The sequence below is a fragment of the Triticum aestivum genome, chromosome 5D (genome assembly GCF_018294505.1).
Source record: "Triticum aestivum cultivar Chinese Spring chromosome 5D, IWGSC CS RefSeq v2.1, whole genome shotgun sequence".
NCBI lineage: Eukaryota > Viridiplantae > Streptophyta > Magnoliopsida > Poales > Poaceae > Triticum > Triticum aestivum.
The window spans coordinates 87281979-87305184 of NC_057808.1; positions in this window are offsets into that span (position 1 = coordinate 87281979).

Consider the following 23206-nt stretch of genomic DNA (forward strand, 5'->3'; position numbering starts at 1 on the left):
GACCGGTCTTCATCCACATGGCAGTGTTTCTCTCTCCCACCTTCTTCCTTCTCACATTGACTTAGTGGGGCATTTCATCGAACGCATTGCATGCACTGGGTGTGCCGTCCACGGCAAACCCACACGAGTCCCTTTAGCCAGCCACGATGCCTCTGATCTACCTCGCCAGCAACCTCGAGCTTCCTGCACCTCGCTGGACATTGCAATCCCGTTCTACCTCGCCGGACACCACGGCCCACGGCCACTCCCGCTTCATGATGGATGAAGGAAAGTGGGTGGCGTCACCATGGTGGCCGCGGAAGATGAAGGCAAGCCACGCGGGCTGTGGCGCTACCTCATGCTTGTCCTCGATCTCCTCTTCTCTATTGCCTGGGAGCATGTGATCTCTCAGGTGCGCGGGCGAGGGAGCCCAGTCTACGGTCGGCGCACGAGGAGAAGCTCAAGAGCGCGTCGGGCATCTCCATCTGGTGCTCAGCACCACGAGCATGCTGGGCGGGGTGGCAGCCCTCCCGTACAGCGACAACGGAGCACATGTACACCATGTACACAGCCAAAAAGGGACAAGGCAGCGTCGCCCATGTACACCATGTACACTCTCTTTTTTCTCGAATATGCACGAGTGTGCATATCATATATTAAAGAAGGAAAGGCATAGAAAGCCTCCACCAGTCAATTACAAGTGTGGTGATTTCTCACACATATGTACAACACCACTCCACCTAGTACACATTAGACTACTCCTCCCCACTAACCCACCTCGCTAAACCCGCAAGCACGAAGTCAACATTGCCTTTCATAAGTCCAGAACGCGCCCAAATCCTTCCTTTTGCCTCTATTCTCCGCATGAGCTGGTGGGTCGATGGCAACTCACCGTCAAACACCACAGCGTTCCGATGTTTCCACAACTCCCACATTGCCAGTAGTAAGACAGCATGCAGGTCTTTTTTGACCATCGTATTCAACCGTTGCTTCGTACACAGCCAAGATTGTAGTGTATCATGCGGGGTTGGTGTCCACTCAGGCTTCCCCAACGCAGTGCAAATCACCGCCCAATTGTCCTGGCAAAGATGCCGGTTAGCAGCACATGGTCTATTGTGTCCTCCTGTTGGTCACAAAGTGGGCACTTGTCTTGATGCGGCAACCCTCTTCTAGAAAGCCGGTCGGACGTCCAACATTTGTTACGCAAAGCTAGCCACGTGAAGAATTTGCATTGTGACGGAGCGCGTGATTTCCATGTTAACTCCGTAGTCGGTATCACCTCCCGGCCCCAAAACTTGGCAGCGTATGCTGATCTCACTGAGTATTGCCCATTTGCTTCCCAGGACCAAGTGAATTCATCCGGGCCAGTCTCCGTGGATTCCCATGCCTGCACCCTGTGCCAAAGCTCCAAGTACTCTTGTAGTGCATGTGTGCCAAGATCGGGATTAATGCAATCAGCCCACGAGCCATTCGTCACCACCTGACCAAGCTGGCTCGTCCTCCTAACACGGCTCGGGACCATGTTGTAGATGACCGGTGCAATTTCCTGAATCCTCCGTCCGTCAAGCCACCTATCCTCCCAGAAGAGCGTGTCCAAGCCATTGTGCGGCGTGCACCTTGTTGCCGCTTGAAAGATTCGCATCGAGTCGTCTAGCACTTTGATTTGAAACTCACTCCACGGTCTATCACTGTCCGTCCTTTGTAGCCACGACCATCTGGCTTGCATTGCCACATTCATCCATCTCAGGTTGGGCAGCCCTAGGCCTCCTGCCCATTTGGGGGCACACACCGCATCCCATGTAACCGCACAATTTCGACCGTTTGCTTCCGCTTTCCGACACCACAAGAAACCTCGATACACCTTATTCATGGCTGTGACCGTTTTGATAGGAAGATCCAATGCCATCATCGCATGTATGGGCATCGCACATAGAACAGAGTGCACCAATGTAAGCCTACCACTTTTAGGCATAAGGGAAGCCTTCCACTTTGGCAGCTGATTCGCCATCTAATCCACCAGATACTGCAACTGTGTCGTTGATTGCTTTCTTATGGACAAAGGCAGTCCAAGGTAACGCACCGGGAACGATCCCACTGGACAGCCAAGCTCCTCACTCGCCATAGCGATGCATTGTTCCGAACACCGTATCGGTAGTGCAACGGATTTCCTCATGTTTATGCGCAAGCCCGACGTCTCACCAAAAAGATCAAAGATGCTTTTGCAGATTGCAAGATCCATCGGTTTTGGCTTGGTAAACATGACTACATCATCCGCAAAAAATGAGAGCCTTTTCTTCATACCCGTTGTCGCCAAGGGCTGCAAAAGACCCCTGCTGGCTGCCCATTCAAATAGCCTTTGTAGTGGTTCCATGGTGAGGATAAAGAGCATCGGTGAGATAGGATCTCCCTGCCGCAGCCCCTTGCAATTATATATTCTGCGCCCCGGGTCTCCATTCAACATTATCCTGGTGGTGGAAGTAGCTAATATCCCACACACCTATGACCTCCACCTAGAACCATAACCAAACCGCTCCAAAACTTCCAAGAGAAAGGGCCATTGAACCGAGTCAAATGCTTTAGAAATGTTGAGCTTCAAGAGGACATCGGGGTTCTTCAACGCATGCAAACGACGAGCCATGCTCTGGACTAACATGAAGTTGTCATGCAACGATCTTCCTTTGAAAAATGCACTTTGATGATTTCCAACAAGGTTCGGCAGCTCCACCACAAGCCTCGAGGCTAGTACCTTCTCGAAGATCTTAACAGCTCCGTGAACAAGATTTATAGGCCGAAAGTCTCCCACATCCAATGCCCCATCCTTCTTAGGCAGGAGAGAAACAAGAGATTTATTGACACCGTCCGAAATCCTAAGATACTAGGGATAAAAACTAATGACACGTTTTTTAACAGACTAATGACACGTTTGGTTGCTCGCATTTGGGCCAACCAGACCCGTGCATGACGAAAATAAGCTGTTTGGTTGCCTAGGCTGCACCCACGTCTCAGCCCGCACGAAATTTAAAGCAGTCTCGAGCCAGGCCCATGAGCTACTGCCGAATCGGCAGTTTCTCCACAGCCAGGCTGAGCGCGGCCATGCGTGGCTCTTTGCTGCACGCCTCGGGGAGTGCGGGAGACGGACAAGATGGCTCATAACTCCCCCTCTCTTGTCTCACCGCCCACTCCCTTTCACACCACGCTTCCTCACTCTTCTCTCACCACCCGTTGCTCTCCTCTCCTCTCCTCCGATGAGTCGCCCGCTATCACGACGTCCGCTGACCCCCATCAGCGGCAGCAACAACCGCATCCACGAGCGGCGGGTTGTCGGGTTGGCAAACTTCGGGGTCGATCTCATGCGGGCTTTGCGCGTGTCGTCTCCTCTTGGCACCAGATCGCCTCGTCCAGCCAATGCGGTGACGGTCGCTCTGACTCCGCCTCCGTTTCCGGACCTCGTGGTCCTGGGTTCGGTGGCACCACCGGAGGGGGTGGCCACCGCGCCGCTGCTCGGAACTGAAAGTGTGTTATATCGATTAGAGGGGGGTGAATAGGCAATTTTTACAAATTCGTCACTGAGGAAATTCTAAGCGACGAACTACAAGCAGCAGAATAAGTACTCAGGTGCAAGTATAACATGGCAGTAACACAGTCATCATGATGATATGAAACAAGCTCAGAGTACAGGTAGCGTGAAAACAGGATAAGCAGGTTGAAGATAAGATGACTGAAGAAATAGGATTGAGGAAATTGAGAAAGTCTTCAGTCAAAGTCTTCAAACAGTAATGATCAAGTTCATCAACACATGAATGAGGAAATGAAAGGGTTGAGGAAGTAGAACCAGTAGCTTGGTGAAGACAATGATTTGGTAGATGATACGTCCATTTTGCATCATGTTTTCTTACTGTTATTTATAATGTTTTCACCCATAATAATGCTTTTTGGAGTAGTTCTAATGCCTTTTCTCTCATAATTTGCAAGGTACACACCAAGAGGGAGAATTCTCGCAGCTAGAAATCTGGACCTGAAAAACCTACGTCAGGCCACCTATTTTGCACAAGTCCAAACAAGCTGAAACTTCACGGGGATTTTTTATGGAATATTTAAGAATTATTGGAGCAAATAACTACCAGAGGGGGCCACCATGTGGGCACAACCCACCTGGGCGCGCTAGGGCCCCCCTGGCGCGCCCTGGTGGGTAGTGGCCTCCTCGGTCCACCTCCGGTGCCCATCTTCTGGTATATAGGTCATTTTGACATAGAAAAAACGAGGAGAGGACTTTCGGGATGGAGCGTCGCCATCTCGAGGTGGAACTTGGGTAGGAGCACTTTTGCCCTCCGGCGGAGCGATTCCGCCGGTGGAACTTCCCTCCCGGAGGGGGAAATCATCGTCATCATCATCACCAACAACTCTCCCATCTTGGGGAGGGCAATCTCCATCAACATCTTCAACATCACCATCTCATCTCAAACCCTAGTTCATCTCTTGTGTTCAATCTTGTTATCGGAACTATAGATTGGTGCTTGCGGGTGACTAGTAGTGTTGATTACATCTTGTAGTTGATTACTATATGGTTTATTTGGTGGAAGATTATATGTTCAGATCCATTATGCTATTTAATACTCCTTTGATCATGAGCATGTTTATCATTTGTGAGTAGTTACTTTTGTTCTTGAGGTCACAGGAGAAATCATGTTGCAAGTAATCATGTGAACTTGATATGTGTTTGATATTTTGATAGTATGTATGTTGTGATTCCCTTAGTGGTGTCATGTGAACGTCGACTACATGACACTTCACCATATTTGGGCCTAAGGGAATGCATTGTGGAGTAGCAATTAGATGGTGGGTTGCGAGAGTGACAGAAGCTTAAACCCTAGTTTATGCGCTATTTCGTAAGGGACCGATTGGATCCAAAAGTTTAATGCTATGGTTAGAATTTATTCTTAATACTATTCTCGTAATTGCGGATGCTTGCGGGAGGGTTAATCATAAGTAGGAGGTTTTTTCAAGTAATAACAACACCTAAGCACCGGTCCACCCACATATCAAATTATCAAAGTAGCCAACACAAATCAAACCAACATGATGAAAGTGACTAGATGAAATTCCCGTGTACCCTCAAGAACGCTTTGCTTATCATAAGAGACCGTTTTGGCCTATCCTTTGCCTCAAAAGGATTGGGCTACCTTGCTGCACTTTTGTTACTACTATCGTTACTTGCTCGTTACAAATTATCTTGCTATCAAACTACTCTGCTACTTACAATTTCAGCACTTGCAGACATTACCTTACTGAAAACTACTTGTCATTTCCTTCTGATCCTCGTTGGGTTCGACACTCTTACTCATCGAAAAGAGCTACAATTGATCCCCTATACTTGTGGGTCATCAAGGCTATTTTCTGGCGCCGTTGCCGGGGAGTGAAGCGCCTTTGGTAAGTGCAATTTGGTAAGGAAAGATTTATATAGTGTGCTGAAATTTATTGTCACTTGTTACTATGGAAAACAATCCTTTGACACTACTGGAATCAGCTAATTTGCCATCTGCCAGATCTTTGCCGTCTGCTAGCTGACGGCAAAGAAGCTCTTTGCCATCAGCTACACATAAACAGACGGCAAAGAAAAGGCTGACGGCAAAGAAGCTCTTTGCCATCTGCCAGGTCTTTGCCGTCCGCTGGCGGACGGCAAAGAGTGTGGTGGCCCCCACCCCCCGCTCGTTTGAAAAAATCCTAACGGCCCACCTCTTTGCCGTCCGCTAGCGGACGGCAAAGAGGCAGAAAGGCGGACGGCAAAGGCTGGCGGACGGCAAAGAGGGCACTTGCCTAACGGCAGTACCCCCCGCCCGTTACTCACTTCGTCCTCGCCTCGCCCTTCTCCTCCCACCCCCCCCGCCGCCGCCGCCGCCGCCGCCCGCCGCGCGCCGCCGCCCCGTCGCCCCCGCCGCCCCGTCGCCCCGCCGCCCCACCGCCCCGTCGCCCCCCCCGCCCCGGCCCCCCGCCGCCCCGCGCCCCACCGCCGCCACGGCCCCCCGCCGCCCGCCCCCCGCCGCCCTCCCTGCCCGCCCCGGCCCCCCGCCCCCATCCCCCCGCCGCCCCGGCCCCCGCCGGCCGGCCCCCGCCGCCGCCTCCTCCACCGCCCGCCCCCCCCGCCGGCCGGCCCCCGCCGCCGCCGCCCCTCCGTCGCCGCCCCCCCCGGCCCTCCGTCCCGCCCGCCCGGCCCTCCCCACAGTGAGCCCCTCCTCCCTTTTTTCTGTTTTTTTTTTTTTTTTTTTTTGTTTTTTTTCTGTTTAAGTTTAGGTTTAATTAGTTAGTTTAGTTTTTAGTTTAGGTTTTTAGTTTAGGTTTAGGTTAAGTAGAAGGGGGAAGAAGAAGAAGAAGAAGAAGAAGAAGAGGAGGAGGAGGAGAGGAGGAGAGGAGAAGAGAAGGAGAAGAGAAAAGAAGAAGAAGAAGGAAAGAAGAAAGAAGAAGAAGAAGAAGAAGAAGAAGAAGAAGAAGAAGAAGAAGAGAAGAGAGAGGAGGAGGAGGAGAGAAGAAGAAGAAGAAGAAGAAGAGAAGAAGAAGAAGAAGAAAAGAAAGAGAGGAGGAGGAGGAGGAGGAGAAGGAGAAGAAGAAGAAGAAGAAGAAGAAAAAGAAGAAGAAGAGAGAGGAGAGGAGAGAGAGGAGAAAGAAGAGAAGAAGAAGAAGAAGAAGAAGAAGAGGAGGAGGAAACCCGAAGCCCGACCCCGAAACGCACCCCGACCCCGACACGGCACCCCGACACGACACGGCACCCCGACACCTACACGACACCCCGACCCCGACACGACACCCCGACACCCGACCCCGAGAACCCGACCCCGACCCCGACCCCGACACCCCGACCCCGAGCCTGACCCGACACCCCGACCCCGACACCGACACGGCACCCCGACCCGACCGGCACCCCGACCCCGACACCGACACGACACCCCGACCCCCGACACGACACCCCGACACCCGACCCCGAGACCCCGACCCCGACACCCCGACCCCGAGCCTGACCCGACACCCCGACCCCGACACCGACACGGCACCCCGACCCCGACCCGGCACCCCGACCCGACACCCCGACCCCGAGACCCAGACCCCGACACGGCACCCCGAGACCGACACGACACCCCGACCCCGACACGGCACCCCGAGACCGACACGACACCCCGACCCCCGACACGACACCCCCCCGACACCCCGACCCCGAGACCCCGACCCCGACCTCGACCCCGACCCCCGACACCCCGACCCCGACACCGACACGGCACCCCGACCCCGACCCGGCACCCCGACCCGACACCCCGACCCCGAGACCCCGACCCTGAAAAGGTGTTCTTTGGCCTTCCAGAAGCCGACGGGGTCATATATTTGTGAATTATTAGTTAGGTCATATATCTCTCGATTTTGTTATGAAAAACATCATATATAATTGTGTTGATCGGGTAGTTTTAAATGTGCAGTTGTTTCATCGCTGCGAGGTTTGGTGTTCGACGACCTCGCCGTGCGTTTGACGAGCTCTGCCCCTTCGTTCGTGGGTGAGCACAAATGACATGTCCTCCTCCCCCATTAATTATTTGATCTATTCCGATGAAACTTGATAGCTAGATATATATGTGTCTTGAATCATCAGTATGCGTAACCAATATGTGTCTCCCGTTCGAAAGCGTCATAGTTATAAATATGCATGCATTTGCATATTTATAACCTTGATTCTTTCGAATTGTCCAACGCTATCCATGGACAGCCCGAGTATGTTTAGATTGGGTTCGTTTTCCCATATGCTTTGCTCCGGATCCGACGCATAAATTTCGTCAGTGCCTCCCCTGTTGTTCTCCGGGTACACATCCTCTCTGTTTATTGCAGAGACGTGTATCAGGAGAACAGCGGGGAGGTGCTGCCGAAATTTTGCGTAGGATCCGGGGCATAGCATGGGAAAATGAACCCAATCTAAACATACTCGGGTGGGATTAGGACCTATCATTACCTATTAGAGTGTAGGTTGCATGGACGTAATAAAATTGACAAAGTAGATCAACTGATGAATACATACATGGTGAATTATATATATATATTTGTTGTGTGTCTAGTAGCTCTGAAAGTCAAGATGAGTGATCGTGCGTGGATGTACACCGGTCACACTGGTCAGAACAAATGGAGCACTGAATGGTTCACAAAAACCAAGGGGTTTGTGCGAGCCGCATTTGCAAATGGCCAGAGGAAAACCTGGTGCCCCTGTTTACGGTGCGGCAATTGGGAAAAGAGGACAGAGGCTGAAATGGGCAAACACCTGCAGAAGAGTGGTTTTACGCCCGATTATACGGTGTGGACATTTCATGGTGAGTCTGCCCAACGTGACCGAGCTGAGGTGGATCGTCGTCGCACCGACGAGCATGGTACCGGTATGGAAAACATGGTGCAAGACTTTGATGATGCTCGGGATTCGGACGAGGAGATGGAGGAATCTGCAAAGGCCTTCAATGAAATGTTGGAGTCTTCAAAACGTCCGCTCCATGAGCACACTGAGCTTTGTCAGTTGGATGCCATCTCACAAGTAATGGCTCTGAAGGCTCAGTTCAACTTGGGCAGAGAATGCTACGATGCAATGATGACAGTATTTGGACGCTTTCTACCCAAAGGCCATGTAATGCCTGCAAACCTGTACCAGTCGGACAAAATCCTCCGTGCACTGAAGATGCCCTATGATAAGATACATGCCTGTGAGAAAGGATGTGTCTTGTTTAGGCTTGACTATGCGGACTTGAACTGTTGTCCCATTTGCAAGTCTTCCAGGTATGTTGTGGTAGACAACGGTATGGGTGAGAAGACACAGACCAAAATCCCCGTTAGTGTTCTTCGGTATATGCCAATCGTACCAAGACTTCAACGTCTTTTCATGGTCGAAGAGACGGCCAGACAGATGACATGGCACAAAACGGGCAAAAGAACCGAACTAGATGCAGATGGGAATCTGATGATTGTACACACATCGGATGGTGTTGCGTGGAAAAAGTTTGATGAATTACATGGTGACAAAGCGGCAGATCCGAGGCATCCTCGAGTCGGCATCAGCACGGATGGGTTCAGTGTGTTTGGTATGACGGCAGCCCAATACAGTTGTTGGCCCGTATTTGTCTTTCCACTCAATCTCCCCCCCGGACAGATTATGCAAAGAAAGAACATTTTCCTGACGTTGATAATTCCAGGGCCCAACTATCCGGGGAAAAATATGAATGTGTACATGCAACCGCTTAAGGACGAATTGCAAGAAGCCTGGGATAATGGGTTCAAGACATACGATGCCTATAGCAAACGGAACTTCATAATGCGTGTCTGGTACATGTACTCGACGCATGACTTGCCGGCGTATGCGCTATTCGTTGGCTGGTGTGTGCATGGAAGGTTCCCGTGCCCCACATGCAAGGGAGCTCTTGAGTTTCGTTGGCTTCAGGCCGGTCGCAAGTTTTCTTGCTTCGACATGCATAGAGAGTTCCTGAATCCTCGCCATAAGTTCAGGAAAGACAAGAAGAACTTCATCAGAGGTAGAGTTGTCAAAAACTCTGCACCACATGCATTGACAGGCCAACAGACCCTGGATCAGTTAAACGCTCTCGAGCCAGATCCCGAGCGTCCAGGGTACTTCAAGGGGTATAATTCTAAGCACGCCTGGACTCACAAAACATGCTTATGGGATCTGCCTTACTTCAAAGACCTCCTTTGCCCACACAACATCGACGTGATGCACACTGAGAAGAATATCGCCGAGGCACTTTTTGGTACATTGTTCGGCATAGATGGGAAGTCAAAGGATAATACTAAGGCTAGAGTCGATCTGGAGGCGCTATGTGACAGGCCGTTACAAAACATGAAAGAACCGAAAGGAAAGCAGAACTGGACGAAGCCAAAGGCATGGTTCAATCTTGGAAGGCCGGCTATGAGGGAAATTATCTTGTGGGTGAAAATGCAGTTGATGTTCCCCGATGGGTATGCAGCGAATCTACAGAGGGGAGCCAGTCTTGATAAATTGAAGATATTTGGTCTCAAGAGTCATGATTGGCACATATGGATTGAGCGGGTAATGCCGGTGATGTTGCGTGGCTTCATCCCTGAGGATGAATGGCTAGTACTGGCAGAACTCAGCTATTTCTTCCGTGTTCTTTGTGCGAAAGAACTATCGCCTAGCGTGCTAGAAGAAATGGAAGAGTTGGCGCCGGAGTTGATCTGCAAGTTAGAGAAGATCTTTCCACCGGGCTTCTTTAATCCAATGCAACATTTGATTTTGCATCTCCCGACCGAGGCAAGATTGGGGGGGCCCGTGCAAAATCGTTGGTGCTACCCAACTGAGAGGATGCAGAAGACGCTTCGACAAAAATGTAAAAATAAACGTAGAATTGAAGCATCGATGGCTGAGGCATTCATCACTGAGGAGGCGGCAAACTTCGTGACAGCACACTACGAAGCCAAAAATCGTCATTTGCATAATCCGAAGCCTCGGTACAATGCTGACGACCCTAAAAAGGGTGGATCCAACCTCAGCCTATTCAAAGGGAATCTCGCACCAGCCAGTGTTTCAAATCCAGTATCTTTGGATAACGAACAATGGCGGACCATTTCGTTGTATATCTTCAACAACCTGATAGAAGTGCGGCCGTACATCGAGTAAGTTCTCGGTACATAGTTTCGCAACTTCTATTTCCTTTGAACTGCTCTTATTCCTGGATATTTCATACAGTCGATACGTCGCCTTATTCTCGTATGGAGCGGTGATCCAAAAGGATTCTGTCGAAGAGTATGAGCTTCTCGCAAAGCAAGGTGGCGGCTATCCCGGTTTCATCTCTTGGTTCAAACAAACGGTAATTTCTATTAGACTTGTAGGCTAATTTGTAGGCGGCTATCCCGGTTTCATTCGCTAATTTGTGCGTAATGCAACAATCCTTTCATATTAAACTTGTAGGCTAATTCAGAGTCTATGGACGCCGAATTGAGACAAGTCGCTAATGGTTTTGACTATAAGGTCCGTTCATTTGACAAATACGACATCAACGGGTATCGCTTTCGTACCTATGGCAAAGAGCTATCTATGGCCGACCGAAAGTCTACAAATTGTTGTGTATCTGCTATCGGCGAAGGAGGTACCGAGTATTATGGGAGAGTTGAAGCAATTTATGAACTTCTATTCTATGGTGAAAACCCACCGAATGTCGTAGTCTTCAAATGTTATTGGTTTCAGCCGAAGGAGACTAGAAGAACTCATGAACATATAGGGCTAGTTGAAATCAACCAAAGCACCCATTTAGATGTTCCTGATGTCTATATTACGGCTCAACAGGCGACCCAAGTATTCTATCTACCGTGGGCCTGCCAAACTAATCCAAATCTGAAAGGTTGGGATGTCGTTTATGAAGTGCCGCCACGTGCTAGACTATCTCCCCCAAAGGAAGAGGATTATGAACCTCACATTAACCCAGACACATATGAAGGAGAATTCTTCCAAGAGACACGTCTTTCCAAAAAGCGTTTCAAGAACCGCTATACTTCACCCCAAAACATTGAAGTAGACAGCGACAGTGAATCCGACATCACCCCAGAGGAGGAACAAGAAGAGCCGGAACAAGAAGAGGTTACTGCTGCGGATGACCTGTCATTGCTTGACCGATTACGTCAAGGTGGCCTTGCACATGTTGATGCCACTGAACCCTATGAGCCCGTCATTGATTATAGTGATGATGATGATTATGCATTTATTGATGATACTGATCGAGATTATTAGTAGTGTCAGGTATTAAATTTTTTAATGTTGTACTTGATGATGATACACTTAAGTGATACACATATTATTATTCATGTCGGTCTTTTTTTTATGTTGTACTAATTTCGTTTACTGTTTGTCATGGCAGGTGTTGAAAGATGGTGGGCGCTGGTCGGGAGCGCGCCAAGGCCCCTTCTTCCTCGGCGCGTGGTCTGAGGTCTTCGATTCCAGACGTACCTCTTCGCCGAGCGTTGCTGGACAGTATGTCCACACCGCCGGGCCCTTCTTCGTCCACCGCGGTGCCCAGCAGGGGACGAGGTAGGAAGAGAGGAGGTGGGGCACGTGGTCGCGGGAGAGGAGGTAGGGTGACTGCTAGGGAGCCTTCCTCGCCGCCACCCCCAGCTGTTTCACCCGAGCACGTGACTGCTAGGGTGGACTCGTCCGAGGAGGAGGCTACACGGACTCCGGTCCACGAGCCTCCGGTCCACGGGTCTTGGGCCCACGAGCCTCGGGTCGACTGGCCTTCGGCCCACGAGACCCCGGAGGAGCACACGTCCGGATGGGGTACCTGGCCGGATCAGCCCGAGGAGCCGAGTGGCCATGCTGATGATGGCGGGGAGCCGACTGATCTTGAGGAGGAGGGTGGCACCGTCTACCAGCGTGGTGCTACACGGCTCCCGTCCGTGCCGGCGACCCGCGAGCAGAGGTGGTTGATCTTCCCTGATGGGGAGAGGTACGTAAGTGCATTTAATATTTTTGTACCTTCTGCATTCACGTTTCTTCAAATAACTAATGCGTTGGCCTTGTCATGCTGCAGGGGTTGGGACCACCATCATAGTGTCCGCCGGCCCAACTCCGTCCTTGGAGTTCTTTGCCGGCAAAACTTCCCGGGGTTTGTCACGTTGCCTGGTGAGGGTCGGCTTCCAGAGCTTGGGTTGAGCTGGGAGCACTACGTGGCTGCCCCGGCCCCGCCGGATGTCATTATCGACGGTGTCGTGTGCGACACGAGGGCAGACATGGTGATCAGGACGTTCTGGGTAATTTCTCCTTTACACATTTCAAAATCTTCAACTAGCTAGTTATTAATTGTACTAATCAATATTGTCTCATTTGATTGCAGACATTCTACAGGTGTGAGGAGGGATACGAGGAGGAGTGCGCAAATGTTATCGAGAACGTCTGCAAGCGCCTACTCCAGAACTTACGGCACGAGGCTCGGGTGCAGGCTGTTCGAGACTACTACGCCTTGCGTGGTATCAAGAAGACCAAGCCGGCGTGCCGCGATAAGTTCCTGAGTAAGGAGCAGTACATGAAGGTAATTCTTAAGGCCTTCTACTTAAGTTCCTTCATTTAGTAATTCTTAGCCGTAGCGCTCAAGTTTCTATTTGCTAACTTAGGCGCCTCCGAGATGGTGTGCGGATCGGATGGATTGTTGGGAGGTGTTGGTCGATGAGTGGTGCTCACAAGAATGGCTAGCCCTCCACAACCAGGCCAAGGACAAACGTGCCCAAATGGAAGGTGTGCCACACCATCAAGGCAGCTCCAACTTATATCAGTTCGGGCGCAACTGGGTATGTGGTTTGCTTCATGATTCATGCAATTCATTCATCATGCTAGCTTGAGCCCTTTAGTTACTAATTTTCATTGTTTCTCTCTTTCAGGCACGCCACAATAAGGCGGATAAGGTGCCAGAGGTGTACGACCTGTATGCCATGGCCCACACTGGCTCTTACAAGAAAGTCAAGGCTTTCTCTCAGTCTGACCTCGATGATGCAAACAACTTCACCAACATCTCCTCCCACAACAAGCTCGTGAGATATAGAGATGAGGGGAAGGCGAGGAAAGGGGAGGACTTTAACCCGAGCCAGGGTCCCATTGATCCAGAGCTGGTGATGATATCTGGTGGCGGGAGGTCCCATGGCTCCATAGCCATTGGAGATGGACTTATCCGTTGTCCTAGCACTCTCCCGGAGATCAAGGCGCGCCAGTCGAGCTCCGCTCCTGAGATAAGGCCTCGTGAACGGCCAGTGCAACTCGCCATCAAGGTTAGTGATACGTACTCAGCTATCTTTCTCCATTACATTGTGTGCGCTTCCATCAATGATTACAAATGGTCATGTGAGTGGTGTTGCAGGCTGCTATACAGACTGAGAGAGATAGAACGGAGAAACTTCTGGCGGAGGCGGCGGAGAGGCAGCGGGAGATGGAGGAGAGGACGAGAAAGATGATGGAGGAGGAGAGGGCACGGAATGACATGCAGGCAAGGGCCATGTACGAGCTCCTTGTGGTAAGTTTCTTCTGCAGATTACTTGCTAGTCTTAACATTTGAGTCTCATTACTAACTAGTATGACTCTGTTCTGAAAACCAAATGTGCAGTCTGTGTGCGAGAAGTCCGGTCAGCCCGCTCCGCCGATGCCAGTGATTGCTCCTGGGAGCACGGTGAGTTTAGTTTGAATGGACATTAGTTGGTAGTCTTAACATTTGAGTGTCGTAATGCTAACGAGACATTGGAAATGATCTTTGTTGCAGCTTAACTCCAGAAACGCATCGCACGATCCTTCTCCAGGTAGCGGCACTAGCCACCCCGCTCCTACATCTCCCTGATCACGGTAAGTTTCTCTAGTGTTTTGCTTAACAAATGCATAAAGACCTAGACTTAGCTTTATTTCCTCCAATATGCTTACCATAATGACCTAGAGTTAGCTTATTTTCCTCCAAAATGACCCATTTTACCTAGGTTAGCTTATAAATGATGCAGTTCATCCAAGTTAGCTCAAAAATGACCCATTTTACCTAGATTAGCTCCTAAATGATCCATTTTACCTACGTTAGCTTTAAAATGGCCCATTTCACCTACGTTAACTCCAAAATGACCCATCTTACCTAGGTTATCTCATAAACGATCCATTTCAACTAATTTAGCTCATAAACGATCCATTTGACCTAAGTGAGCTAAAAAACGATCCATTTCACCTAAATTAGCTCTTAAATGATCCATTTCACCTAAGTTAGCTGAAAATGATCCATTTCAACTAAATTAGCTCAAAAATGATCCATTTCAACAAAGTTAGCTCAAAACCGATCCATTTCAACTAAGTTAGCTCAAAAACGATCCATTTGACCTAAGTGAGCTAAAAAAGATCCATTTCACCTTAGTTACCTCAAAAACGATCCATTTCACCTTAGTTACCTCAAAAACGATCCATTTCTAACTTTCTTATTTTGCCATTTTGCAGATTTCATTATGTGCTGGATGGAGTGCTTGTTCTACTCTTCTTCTTCTTGTCTTCTCATTCTTGTCTTCTCATTCTAGTCACCTTAGCTATGGAGTGCTACTTTATGTATGGATGGAACTTCTTTATGTATGAAATGATGGATGGAACTTGTTTATGTATGAAATGATGTATGAACTTGTTTATGTGATGAATGCCTGTGAAATATATCTATATGTCATATATATTTTCTGTGCAAATTGTGGGATTTAACAAAAAACAGAAAAAACAGACAATATGCAGGCTCTTTGCCGTCTGCCACCGACGGCAAAGAGCTCTTTGCCGTCTGCCGCGGACGGCAAAGAAGCCACGTGGCAGCCAACTGTGCTTCCTGGGAGCTGACCCATTTGGTCAGTTTGCCTACAGTGGCAGACGGCAAAGACTTTGCCGTCCGAGGCAGACGGCAAAGAACCTGGTCAGTTTGCCTACAGTGGCAGACGACAAAGAACCTGCCATCTAGTGACGTGTAGATGACATCATAAGGCGGACGGCAAAGGTCTGCCGTTAGCCACTTAACGGACTGACAGCGCAAAAATTGCCGTCCGCCCTCTTTGCCGTCCGCCGCAGACGGCAAAGAGCCTTTGCTGTCCGCCGCCAGGAAGCAGACGGCAAAGCAGCTGTTTACCGTAGCCTTCTTTGCCGGAGCCTTTTGCCGTCCGCGGCTGACGGCAAAGGTCTTTGCCGTCCGCCTTTCGAGCCTTTGCCGTCCGCCATGGCAGACGGCAAAGTAGCTGTTTCCTGTAGTGTGAGGGGTTTTTTGGGGGTATCTTCACGTCGTCCAGAACCACAATTAGCTACCCCTCAACCTACTGCACCTACTGAAAATATTGAATATGAAATCCCTTCGGGTATGATAGAACAACTGCTAGCTAATCCTTATGCAGGAGACGAAACTGAACATCCTGATATGCACTTGATATATGTGGAACAAATTTGTGGACTGTTTAAGCTTTCAGGTTTACCCAGGGATGAAATGATGAAAAATATTTTCCCTTTATATTTGAAGGGAAAAGCATTGGCATGGTATAGGCTATGCGATGATATTGGATCATGGAATTGGAATGGTTTGAAATTGGAGTTCCACCAAAAAAATTATCCTGTGCATCTAGTTCATCGTGATCGGAATTATATATATAATTTTTGGCCTCATGAAGGAGAATGTATCACTCTAGCTTGGGGGAGGCTTAAGTCAATGTTATATTCATGCCCCAATCATGAGCTCTCGAGATAAATTATTATCCAGAACTTTTATGCTCGGCTTTCTCGTAATGATCAAACCATGCTTGATACTTCTTGTGTTGGTTCTTTTATGAAGAAGACTATTGAATTTCGGTGGGATCTTTTGGAAAGAATTAAATGCAACTCTGAAGATTGGGAACTCGACGAAGGTAAAGAGTCAGGTATTAAATTTAAGTATGATTGTGTTAAATCTTTTATGGATACTGATGCTTTTCAAAAGTTTAGCAATAAATATGGACTTGACTCTGAGATAGTAGCCTTCTTTTGTGAATCATTTGCTACTCATGTTGAACTCCCTAAGGAGAAGTGGTTTAAATATCAACCACCTGTTAAAGAAGAAATTAAGGAACCGGTACCAATTAAAGAAGAAACTATACTTTATAATGTTGATCCAGTTGTTCCTTCTGCTTATATTGAGAAACCACCTTTCCCTGTTAGGATAAAGGAACATGCTAAAGTTTCAACTGTGGTTAACAAAAGCTATATTAGAACACCTAAACCTAATGAACAAATTAAAGTAGAACCTAGCATTGCTATGGTCAAAGATCTCTTAGAAGAAGATATAGATGGGCATGTTATTCACTTCTGTGAAGAAGCTGCTAGAATTGCCAAACATGATAAAAAGGATAAACATAGACCTGTTGTTGGCATGCCTGTTATTTTAGTTAAAATAGGAGATCACTGTTATCATGGTTTATGTGACATGGGTGCTAGTGTGAGTGCTATTCCTTACACCTTATATCAAGAAATTATGAAAGACATAGCACCTGCTGAGATAGAAGACATAGATGTTACTATTAAACTTGCTAATAGAGACACTATATCACCAATTGGGATTATTAGAGATGTTGAAGTCTTGTGTGGGAAAATAAAATACCCTACTGATTTTCTTGTTCTTGGTTCCCCATAAGATGACTTCTGTCCCATTATATTTGGTAGACCTTTCTTGAACACAGTTAATGCTAAGATAGATTGTAAGAAACAAACTGTTGGTGTTAGCTTTGGTGATGAGTCTCATGAGTTTAATTTTTCCAAGTTTAGTAGAAATCTTCATGAAAAAGAATTTCCTAGTAAGGATGAATTAATTGGTCTTGCTTCTATTGCTATTCCACCTACTGATCCTTTAGAACAATATCTGCTAGACCATGAAAATGATTTACATATGCATGAAAGAAATGAAATAGATAAAATTTTCTTTGAACAACATCCTCTACTTAAACACAATTTGCCTATTGAAACTCTAGGAGGTCCTCCTCCACCTAAAGGTGATCCTGTGTTTGAATTAAAACAATTGCCAGACACTTTGAAATATGCTTATCTTGATGAAAAGAAAATATATCCTGTTATTATCAGGGCTGACCTTTTAGAACATGAAGAAGAAAGATTATTGAAAGTTGAAGCACCGAACTGCTATTGGATATACTCTTGATGATTTAAAGGGCATTAGTCCCACTCTATGTCAGCACAAAACTAATATGGAACCTGATGCTAAACCCATTGTTGATCACCAACGTCGGTTAAATCCGAAGATGAAAGAAGTGGTAAGAACGGAAATATTAAAACTTCTGGAAGCAGGTATAATCTATCCCATAGCTGATAGTAGATGGGCAAGTCCTGTTCATTGTGTCCCTAAGAAAGGAGGTATTACTGTTGTTCCTAATGATAAGAATGAGCTTATTCCACAAAGAATTGTTACAGGCTATAGAATGGTAATTGATTTTAGAAAATTGAACAAAGCAACTAGAAAAGATCATTACCCTTTGCCTTTTATTGATCGAATGCTTGGAAGATTATCTAAGCACACACACTTTTGCTTCCTTGATGGATATTCTGGTGTTTCACAAATACCTGTTTCTCAACCTGATCAAGAAAAGACCACTTTTACTTGTCCCTTTGGAACTTATTCTTATAGACGTATGCCTTTGGGTTTATGTAATGCACCTGCTACCTTTCAAAGATGTATGCCTGCCATATTCTCTGACTTTTGTGAAAAGATTGTTGAGGTTTTCACGGATGACTTTTCTGTTTATGGGAAGTCTTTTGATGATTGTTTAAGCAATCTTGAGCGAGTTTTGCAGAGATGTGAACAAACAAATCTTGTCTTGAATTGGGAGAAGTGCCACTTTATGGTTAATGAAGGCATTGTCTTGGGTCATAAAATTTATGAAAGAGATATTGAAGTGGACCAAGCTAAGGTTGATGCAATTGAGAAAATTCCATGTCCTAAGGACATCAAAGGTATTCGTAGTTTCCTAGGTCATGCTGGTTTCTATAGGAGATTTATCAAATACTTCTCTAAAATTTCTAGGCCTCTCACTAGTCTCTTGCAAAAGGATATTCCCTTTGTTTTTGATGATGATTGTTTAGAAGCCTTTGAAACACTTAAGAAAGCCTTAATATCTGCACCTATTGTTCAACCACCTGATTGGGACTTGCCTTTTGAAATCATGTGTGATGCTAGTGATTATGCTGTTGGTGCTGTTCTAGGACAAAGAGTTGATAAGAAATTGAATGTTATTCATTATGCTAGTATAACTCTAGACAGTGCTCAAAGAAATTATGCTACTACTGAAAAAGAATTCTTAGTAGTGGTGTTTGCTTGTGATAAATTTAGACCTTATATGATTCCAAAGTAACTGTTCACACAGACCATGCTGCTATTAAATATCTTATGGAAAAGAAAGATGCTAAACCTAGACTTATTTGTTGGGTTCTTTTGTTACAAGAATTTGATTTAAATATCATTGATAGAAAAGGAGCTGAGAACCCCGTAGCTGATAACTTGTCTAGGGTTGAAAATGTGCTTGATGACCCACTTCCTATTGATGATAGTTTTCCTGATGAGCAGTTAGCTACAATAAATGTTTCTCATAGTACTCCTTGGTATGCTGATTATGATAATTACATTTTTGCTAAATATTTACCACCTAGCTTTACATACCAACAAAAGAAAAAATTCTTCTATGATTTAAGACATTACTTTTGGGATGACCCACATCTTTATAAAGAAGGAGTAGATGGTATTATTAGATGTTGTGTACCTGAGCATGAACAGGGACAAATCCTATAGAAATGTCACTCCGGGGCTTATGGAGGGCATCATGCTGGAGATAGAACTTCTCACAAGGTATTGCAGTCTGGATTTTATTGGCCTACTCTCTTCAAGGATGCACGTAAGTTTGTCTCATCTTGTGATGAATGTCAAAGAATAGGTGATATCGGTAAGCGTCAAGAAATGCCTATGAATTATTCACTTGCTGTTGAACCATTTGATGTTTGGGGATTTGATTACATGGGACCTTTTCCTTCCTCTAATGGGTATACCCATATTTTGGTTGCTGTTGATTATGTTACTAAATTGGTAGAAGATATTCCAACCAGTAGTGCTGATCACAACACCTCTATTAAAATGCTTAAGGAAGTTATTTTCCCAAGGTTTGGAGTCCCTAGATATTTAATGATTGATGGTGGTTCACACTTTATTCATGGTGCTTTCTGTAAAATGCTTGCTAAGTATGATGTTAACCATAGAATTGCATCACCCTATCATCCTCAGTCTAGTGGTCAAGTTGAACTTAGCAATAGAGAAATAAAATTAATTTTGCAAAAGACTATCAATAGGTCCAGGAAGAATTGGTCTAAGAAACTAGATGATGCACTTTGGGCTTATAGAACAGCATATAAAAATCCTATGGGTATGTCTCCTTATAAAATGGTTTATGGAAAAGCTTATCATTTGCCTCTTGAGTTAGAACATAAAGCATATTGGGCAGTCAAAGAGCTTAACTATGATTTCAAACTTGCTGGTGAAAAGAGGTTATTTGATATTAGCTCAGTAGATGAGTGGAGAACCCAAGCTTATGAAAATGCAAAGTTATTCAAAGAAAAGGTTAAAAGATGGCATGACAAAAGAATCCAAAAGCATGAGTTTAAAGTTGGGGAATATGTTCTTTTGTACAATTCTCATTTCAGATTTTTTGCAGGAAAGCTCCTCTCAAAATGCGAAGGCCCATATGTCATCGAGGAGGTTTACCGGTCTGGAGCCATCAAAATAAATAATTTCGAAGGTACTAACCCGAAGGTTGTCAATGGGCAACGAATAAAGCATTATATCTCAGGTACGCCTATTAGTGTTGAAAGTAATATTATCCAAACTTTGACACTGGAAGAACACATAAAAGAGTCTTTCCGGAACACCCCAGAATCGTGAAAATAAAGAGGTACGTGATACGGTAAATGAACGGACTCCGAAAAATCCGCAAAAATATTTTTTTATCAGTTTTGGAAATTTTAGAATTTTGGAAATAAAGAAACTTCCAGGAAGCGTCCCCTGGTGGGCACAAGACACCAGGGCGTGGCGCGCCCAGGTGGGTTGTGCCCACCTGGGACACCTCCCGTACCCCTTTTTTCTTCCATATGCTTGTCCTCTAAGATAAAAAAATCTATATATACTTCCCGAACCTGTTAACCACCGTATCGCGAAGAAAATCCTCTGTTCTCTTTTTCCTTGCTATTTTCTGTCAGATCCCATCTACCATGGCCTCTTCAAGCTCCTCCAAGGACAAGTTCTTCAAGAACGTCATCAACCCATATCTGCGGGAGGTGGTGCAGCACCCTCAGGTCATCTAGATGCATGAGGGGTTGCTTCATCTCCGCGACGTGTCATGTCCCAAGGGGACGGAAACTGTGGAGGACAGGCTTGAAGCTGGGGAGCAAGACGTCTTCCAGTGCAAGGGGATGGTGGAGCGTGGACTCAACGCCAATCACCTTATGATTACGGACCTCTCCCGTGATCTCAAGGTGGATGGCAAGCCCATGAAGGACATCATCTTCACCCTCAACGAGCAAATCAACTTCCTCCAAAGCCAGATCTATGATCTTCAAAACCAAGTCTTTGAATATGAGGCGAGGTTTAAAGGTATGAGTTTGGCTGCTAGTTGCAGGACCCATGAGACTCACTCCTCTTCTTATGATGGTGGACCACTGCCATGGAAATCCGAGGACAAGACCTCTACTTCATCACCACCATCTTCTTCACCACCAAAAGAGAACTGAGTATCGGGTATGGGCACTCCCCTTGGCTTCCGCCAAGCTTCGGGGAGGTGCCCTAGTATCATATCATCCCACTATCTTTTTGCTTTTACTTATCTTAGTTCGATTTTTTGCTTTAGATGAAATAAAGCTCAGTACGATCCTTTCTTCTTTGAGAGTTGCTTAGTGATCTATCCTTGTAATCGTGTGCAAGTTATATAATAAAGTTAGGTTGAGTTTTTTTTGCTTTCTTTACTTTCATGTTGCAAATAAAGAAAAGAAATAAGAAATAAAAAGAGAAAGGAAATAAATAAAAAGAAGGAAATAAATTAATAAGATTATATACTAATCCTATGGTAGGTGATAGCACCACATAAGCAAAAGTATAAGTGGAAAATTTTATTAGAGATTGACAAACATAGCATTAGTCAATGATGCAACTCATGAAAGAATTAATAAGGGAAGAGAAGATTCACATATAAATATACTATCTTAGAAATCTTTTGTGATTGTGAGCCCTCATCAAAATATTATATGCCAAAATTGTTGACGTTGGACAAGGAAGACAACTTAATGGTTTATGTTTGTTTATATTCACATAGAAGTCATATTGTCATAGGTCCTTTAACATGTGATGCTTGCCCCTATCTTTGCTAGCCAAAAATTCTGCACTAAGTAGAGATACTACTTGTGCATCGAAAAACCCTTAAACCCAAATCTTATTTTCAAGTGTCCACCATACCTACCTAGGGATTGAGCAAGGTCCCTCAAGTAAGTTGTCATCGGTGCAAAAAGGCAATAAAATTGCTTCTAAATGTGTGAGATCATTTTGTGTAAGAGAAAATTGAGCGTTGTACGAACTTGGATGACAAAGAATAAAAGCGACAGATTGCATAATAAATGTTGTCATCTTAAGGGGCAATACAACGCGACGTTCTATTACACTAAGGGATTGAGCATACAAACAAATAAGCGCATGGCAACCTCTGATTCCCTCTGCGAAGGGCCTAACTTTTACTTTTATGTATTTACTTTTATGGAAAGAGTCAAAGTTTTCCTTCTATTCCTTTTTTATTTTTTCTCCTTTGGCAAGCATCATGTGGTGAGGAAAGATCTAGGCATATATGTCCAGTTGAATATAGATAGCATGAGTTATTATTGTTGACACCACCCTTGAGGTGAGTATGTTGGGAGGCGAAACTATAAGCCCCTATCTTTCTATGTGTCCGGTTGAAATGTTTTGCTCATGGGTACAAGGTGAGTGTTAGCAATCATAGAAGACTATATGATGGTTGAGTATGTGAACTTGCCTAAAGGCTCCGACACGTGACCCTTCCTGAAAAGATGATGAATTGTAGTTGCAAAGTTGACTGAGAACATAGTTTGTTGGTTTCTAATAGAGTTTTTGCTTTATACTTCGATTGTGTGATGAACTATTACTTATTCATGAGAAGTATATGATAAAAGTCCTATGTTTAATTTTTTTGATGTTATAATAATCAACATGATGCTTCTATGTCCGTATTTTGTTTTTATCGAAACCTCTCTCTGAAAGCATGTGGACATGTTTTTCAATTTCGGTTTCCGCTTGAGGACAAGCGAGGTCTAAGCTTGGGGGAGTTGATACGTCCATTTTGCATCATGTTTTCTTACTATTATTTATAATGTTTTCACCCATAATAATGCTTTTTGAGTAATACTAATGCCTTTTCTCTCATAATTTGCAAGGTACACACCAAGAGGGAGAATTCTGGCAGTTGGAAATCTGGACCTGAAAAAGCTACGTCAGGCCACCTATTCTGCACAACTCCAAACAAGCTGAAACTTCACAGGGATTTTTTATGGAATATTTAAGAATTATTGGAGCCAATAACTACCAGAGGGGGGCCACCAAGTGGGCACAACCCACCAGGGCGCGCCAGGGCCCCCTGGCGCGCC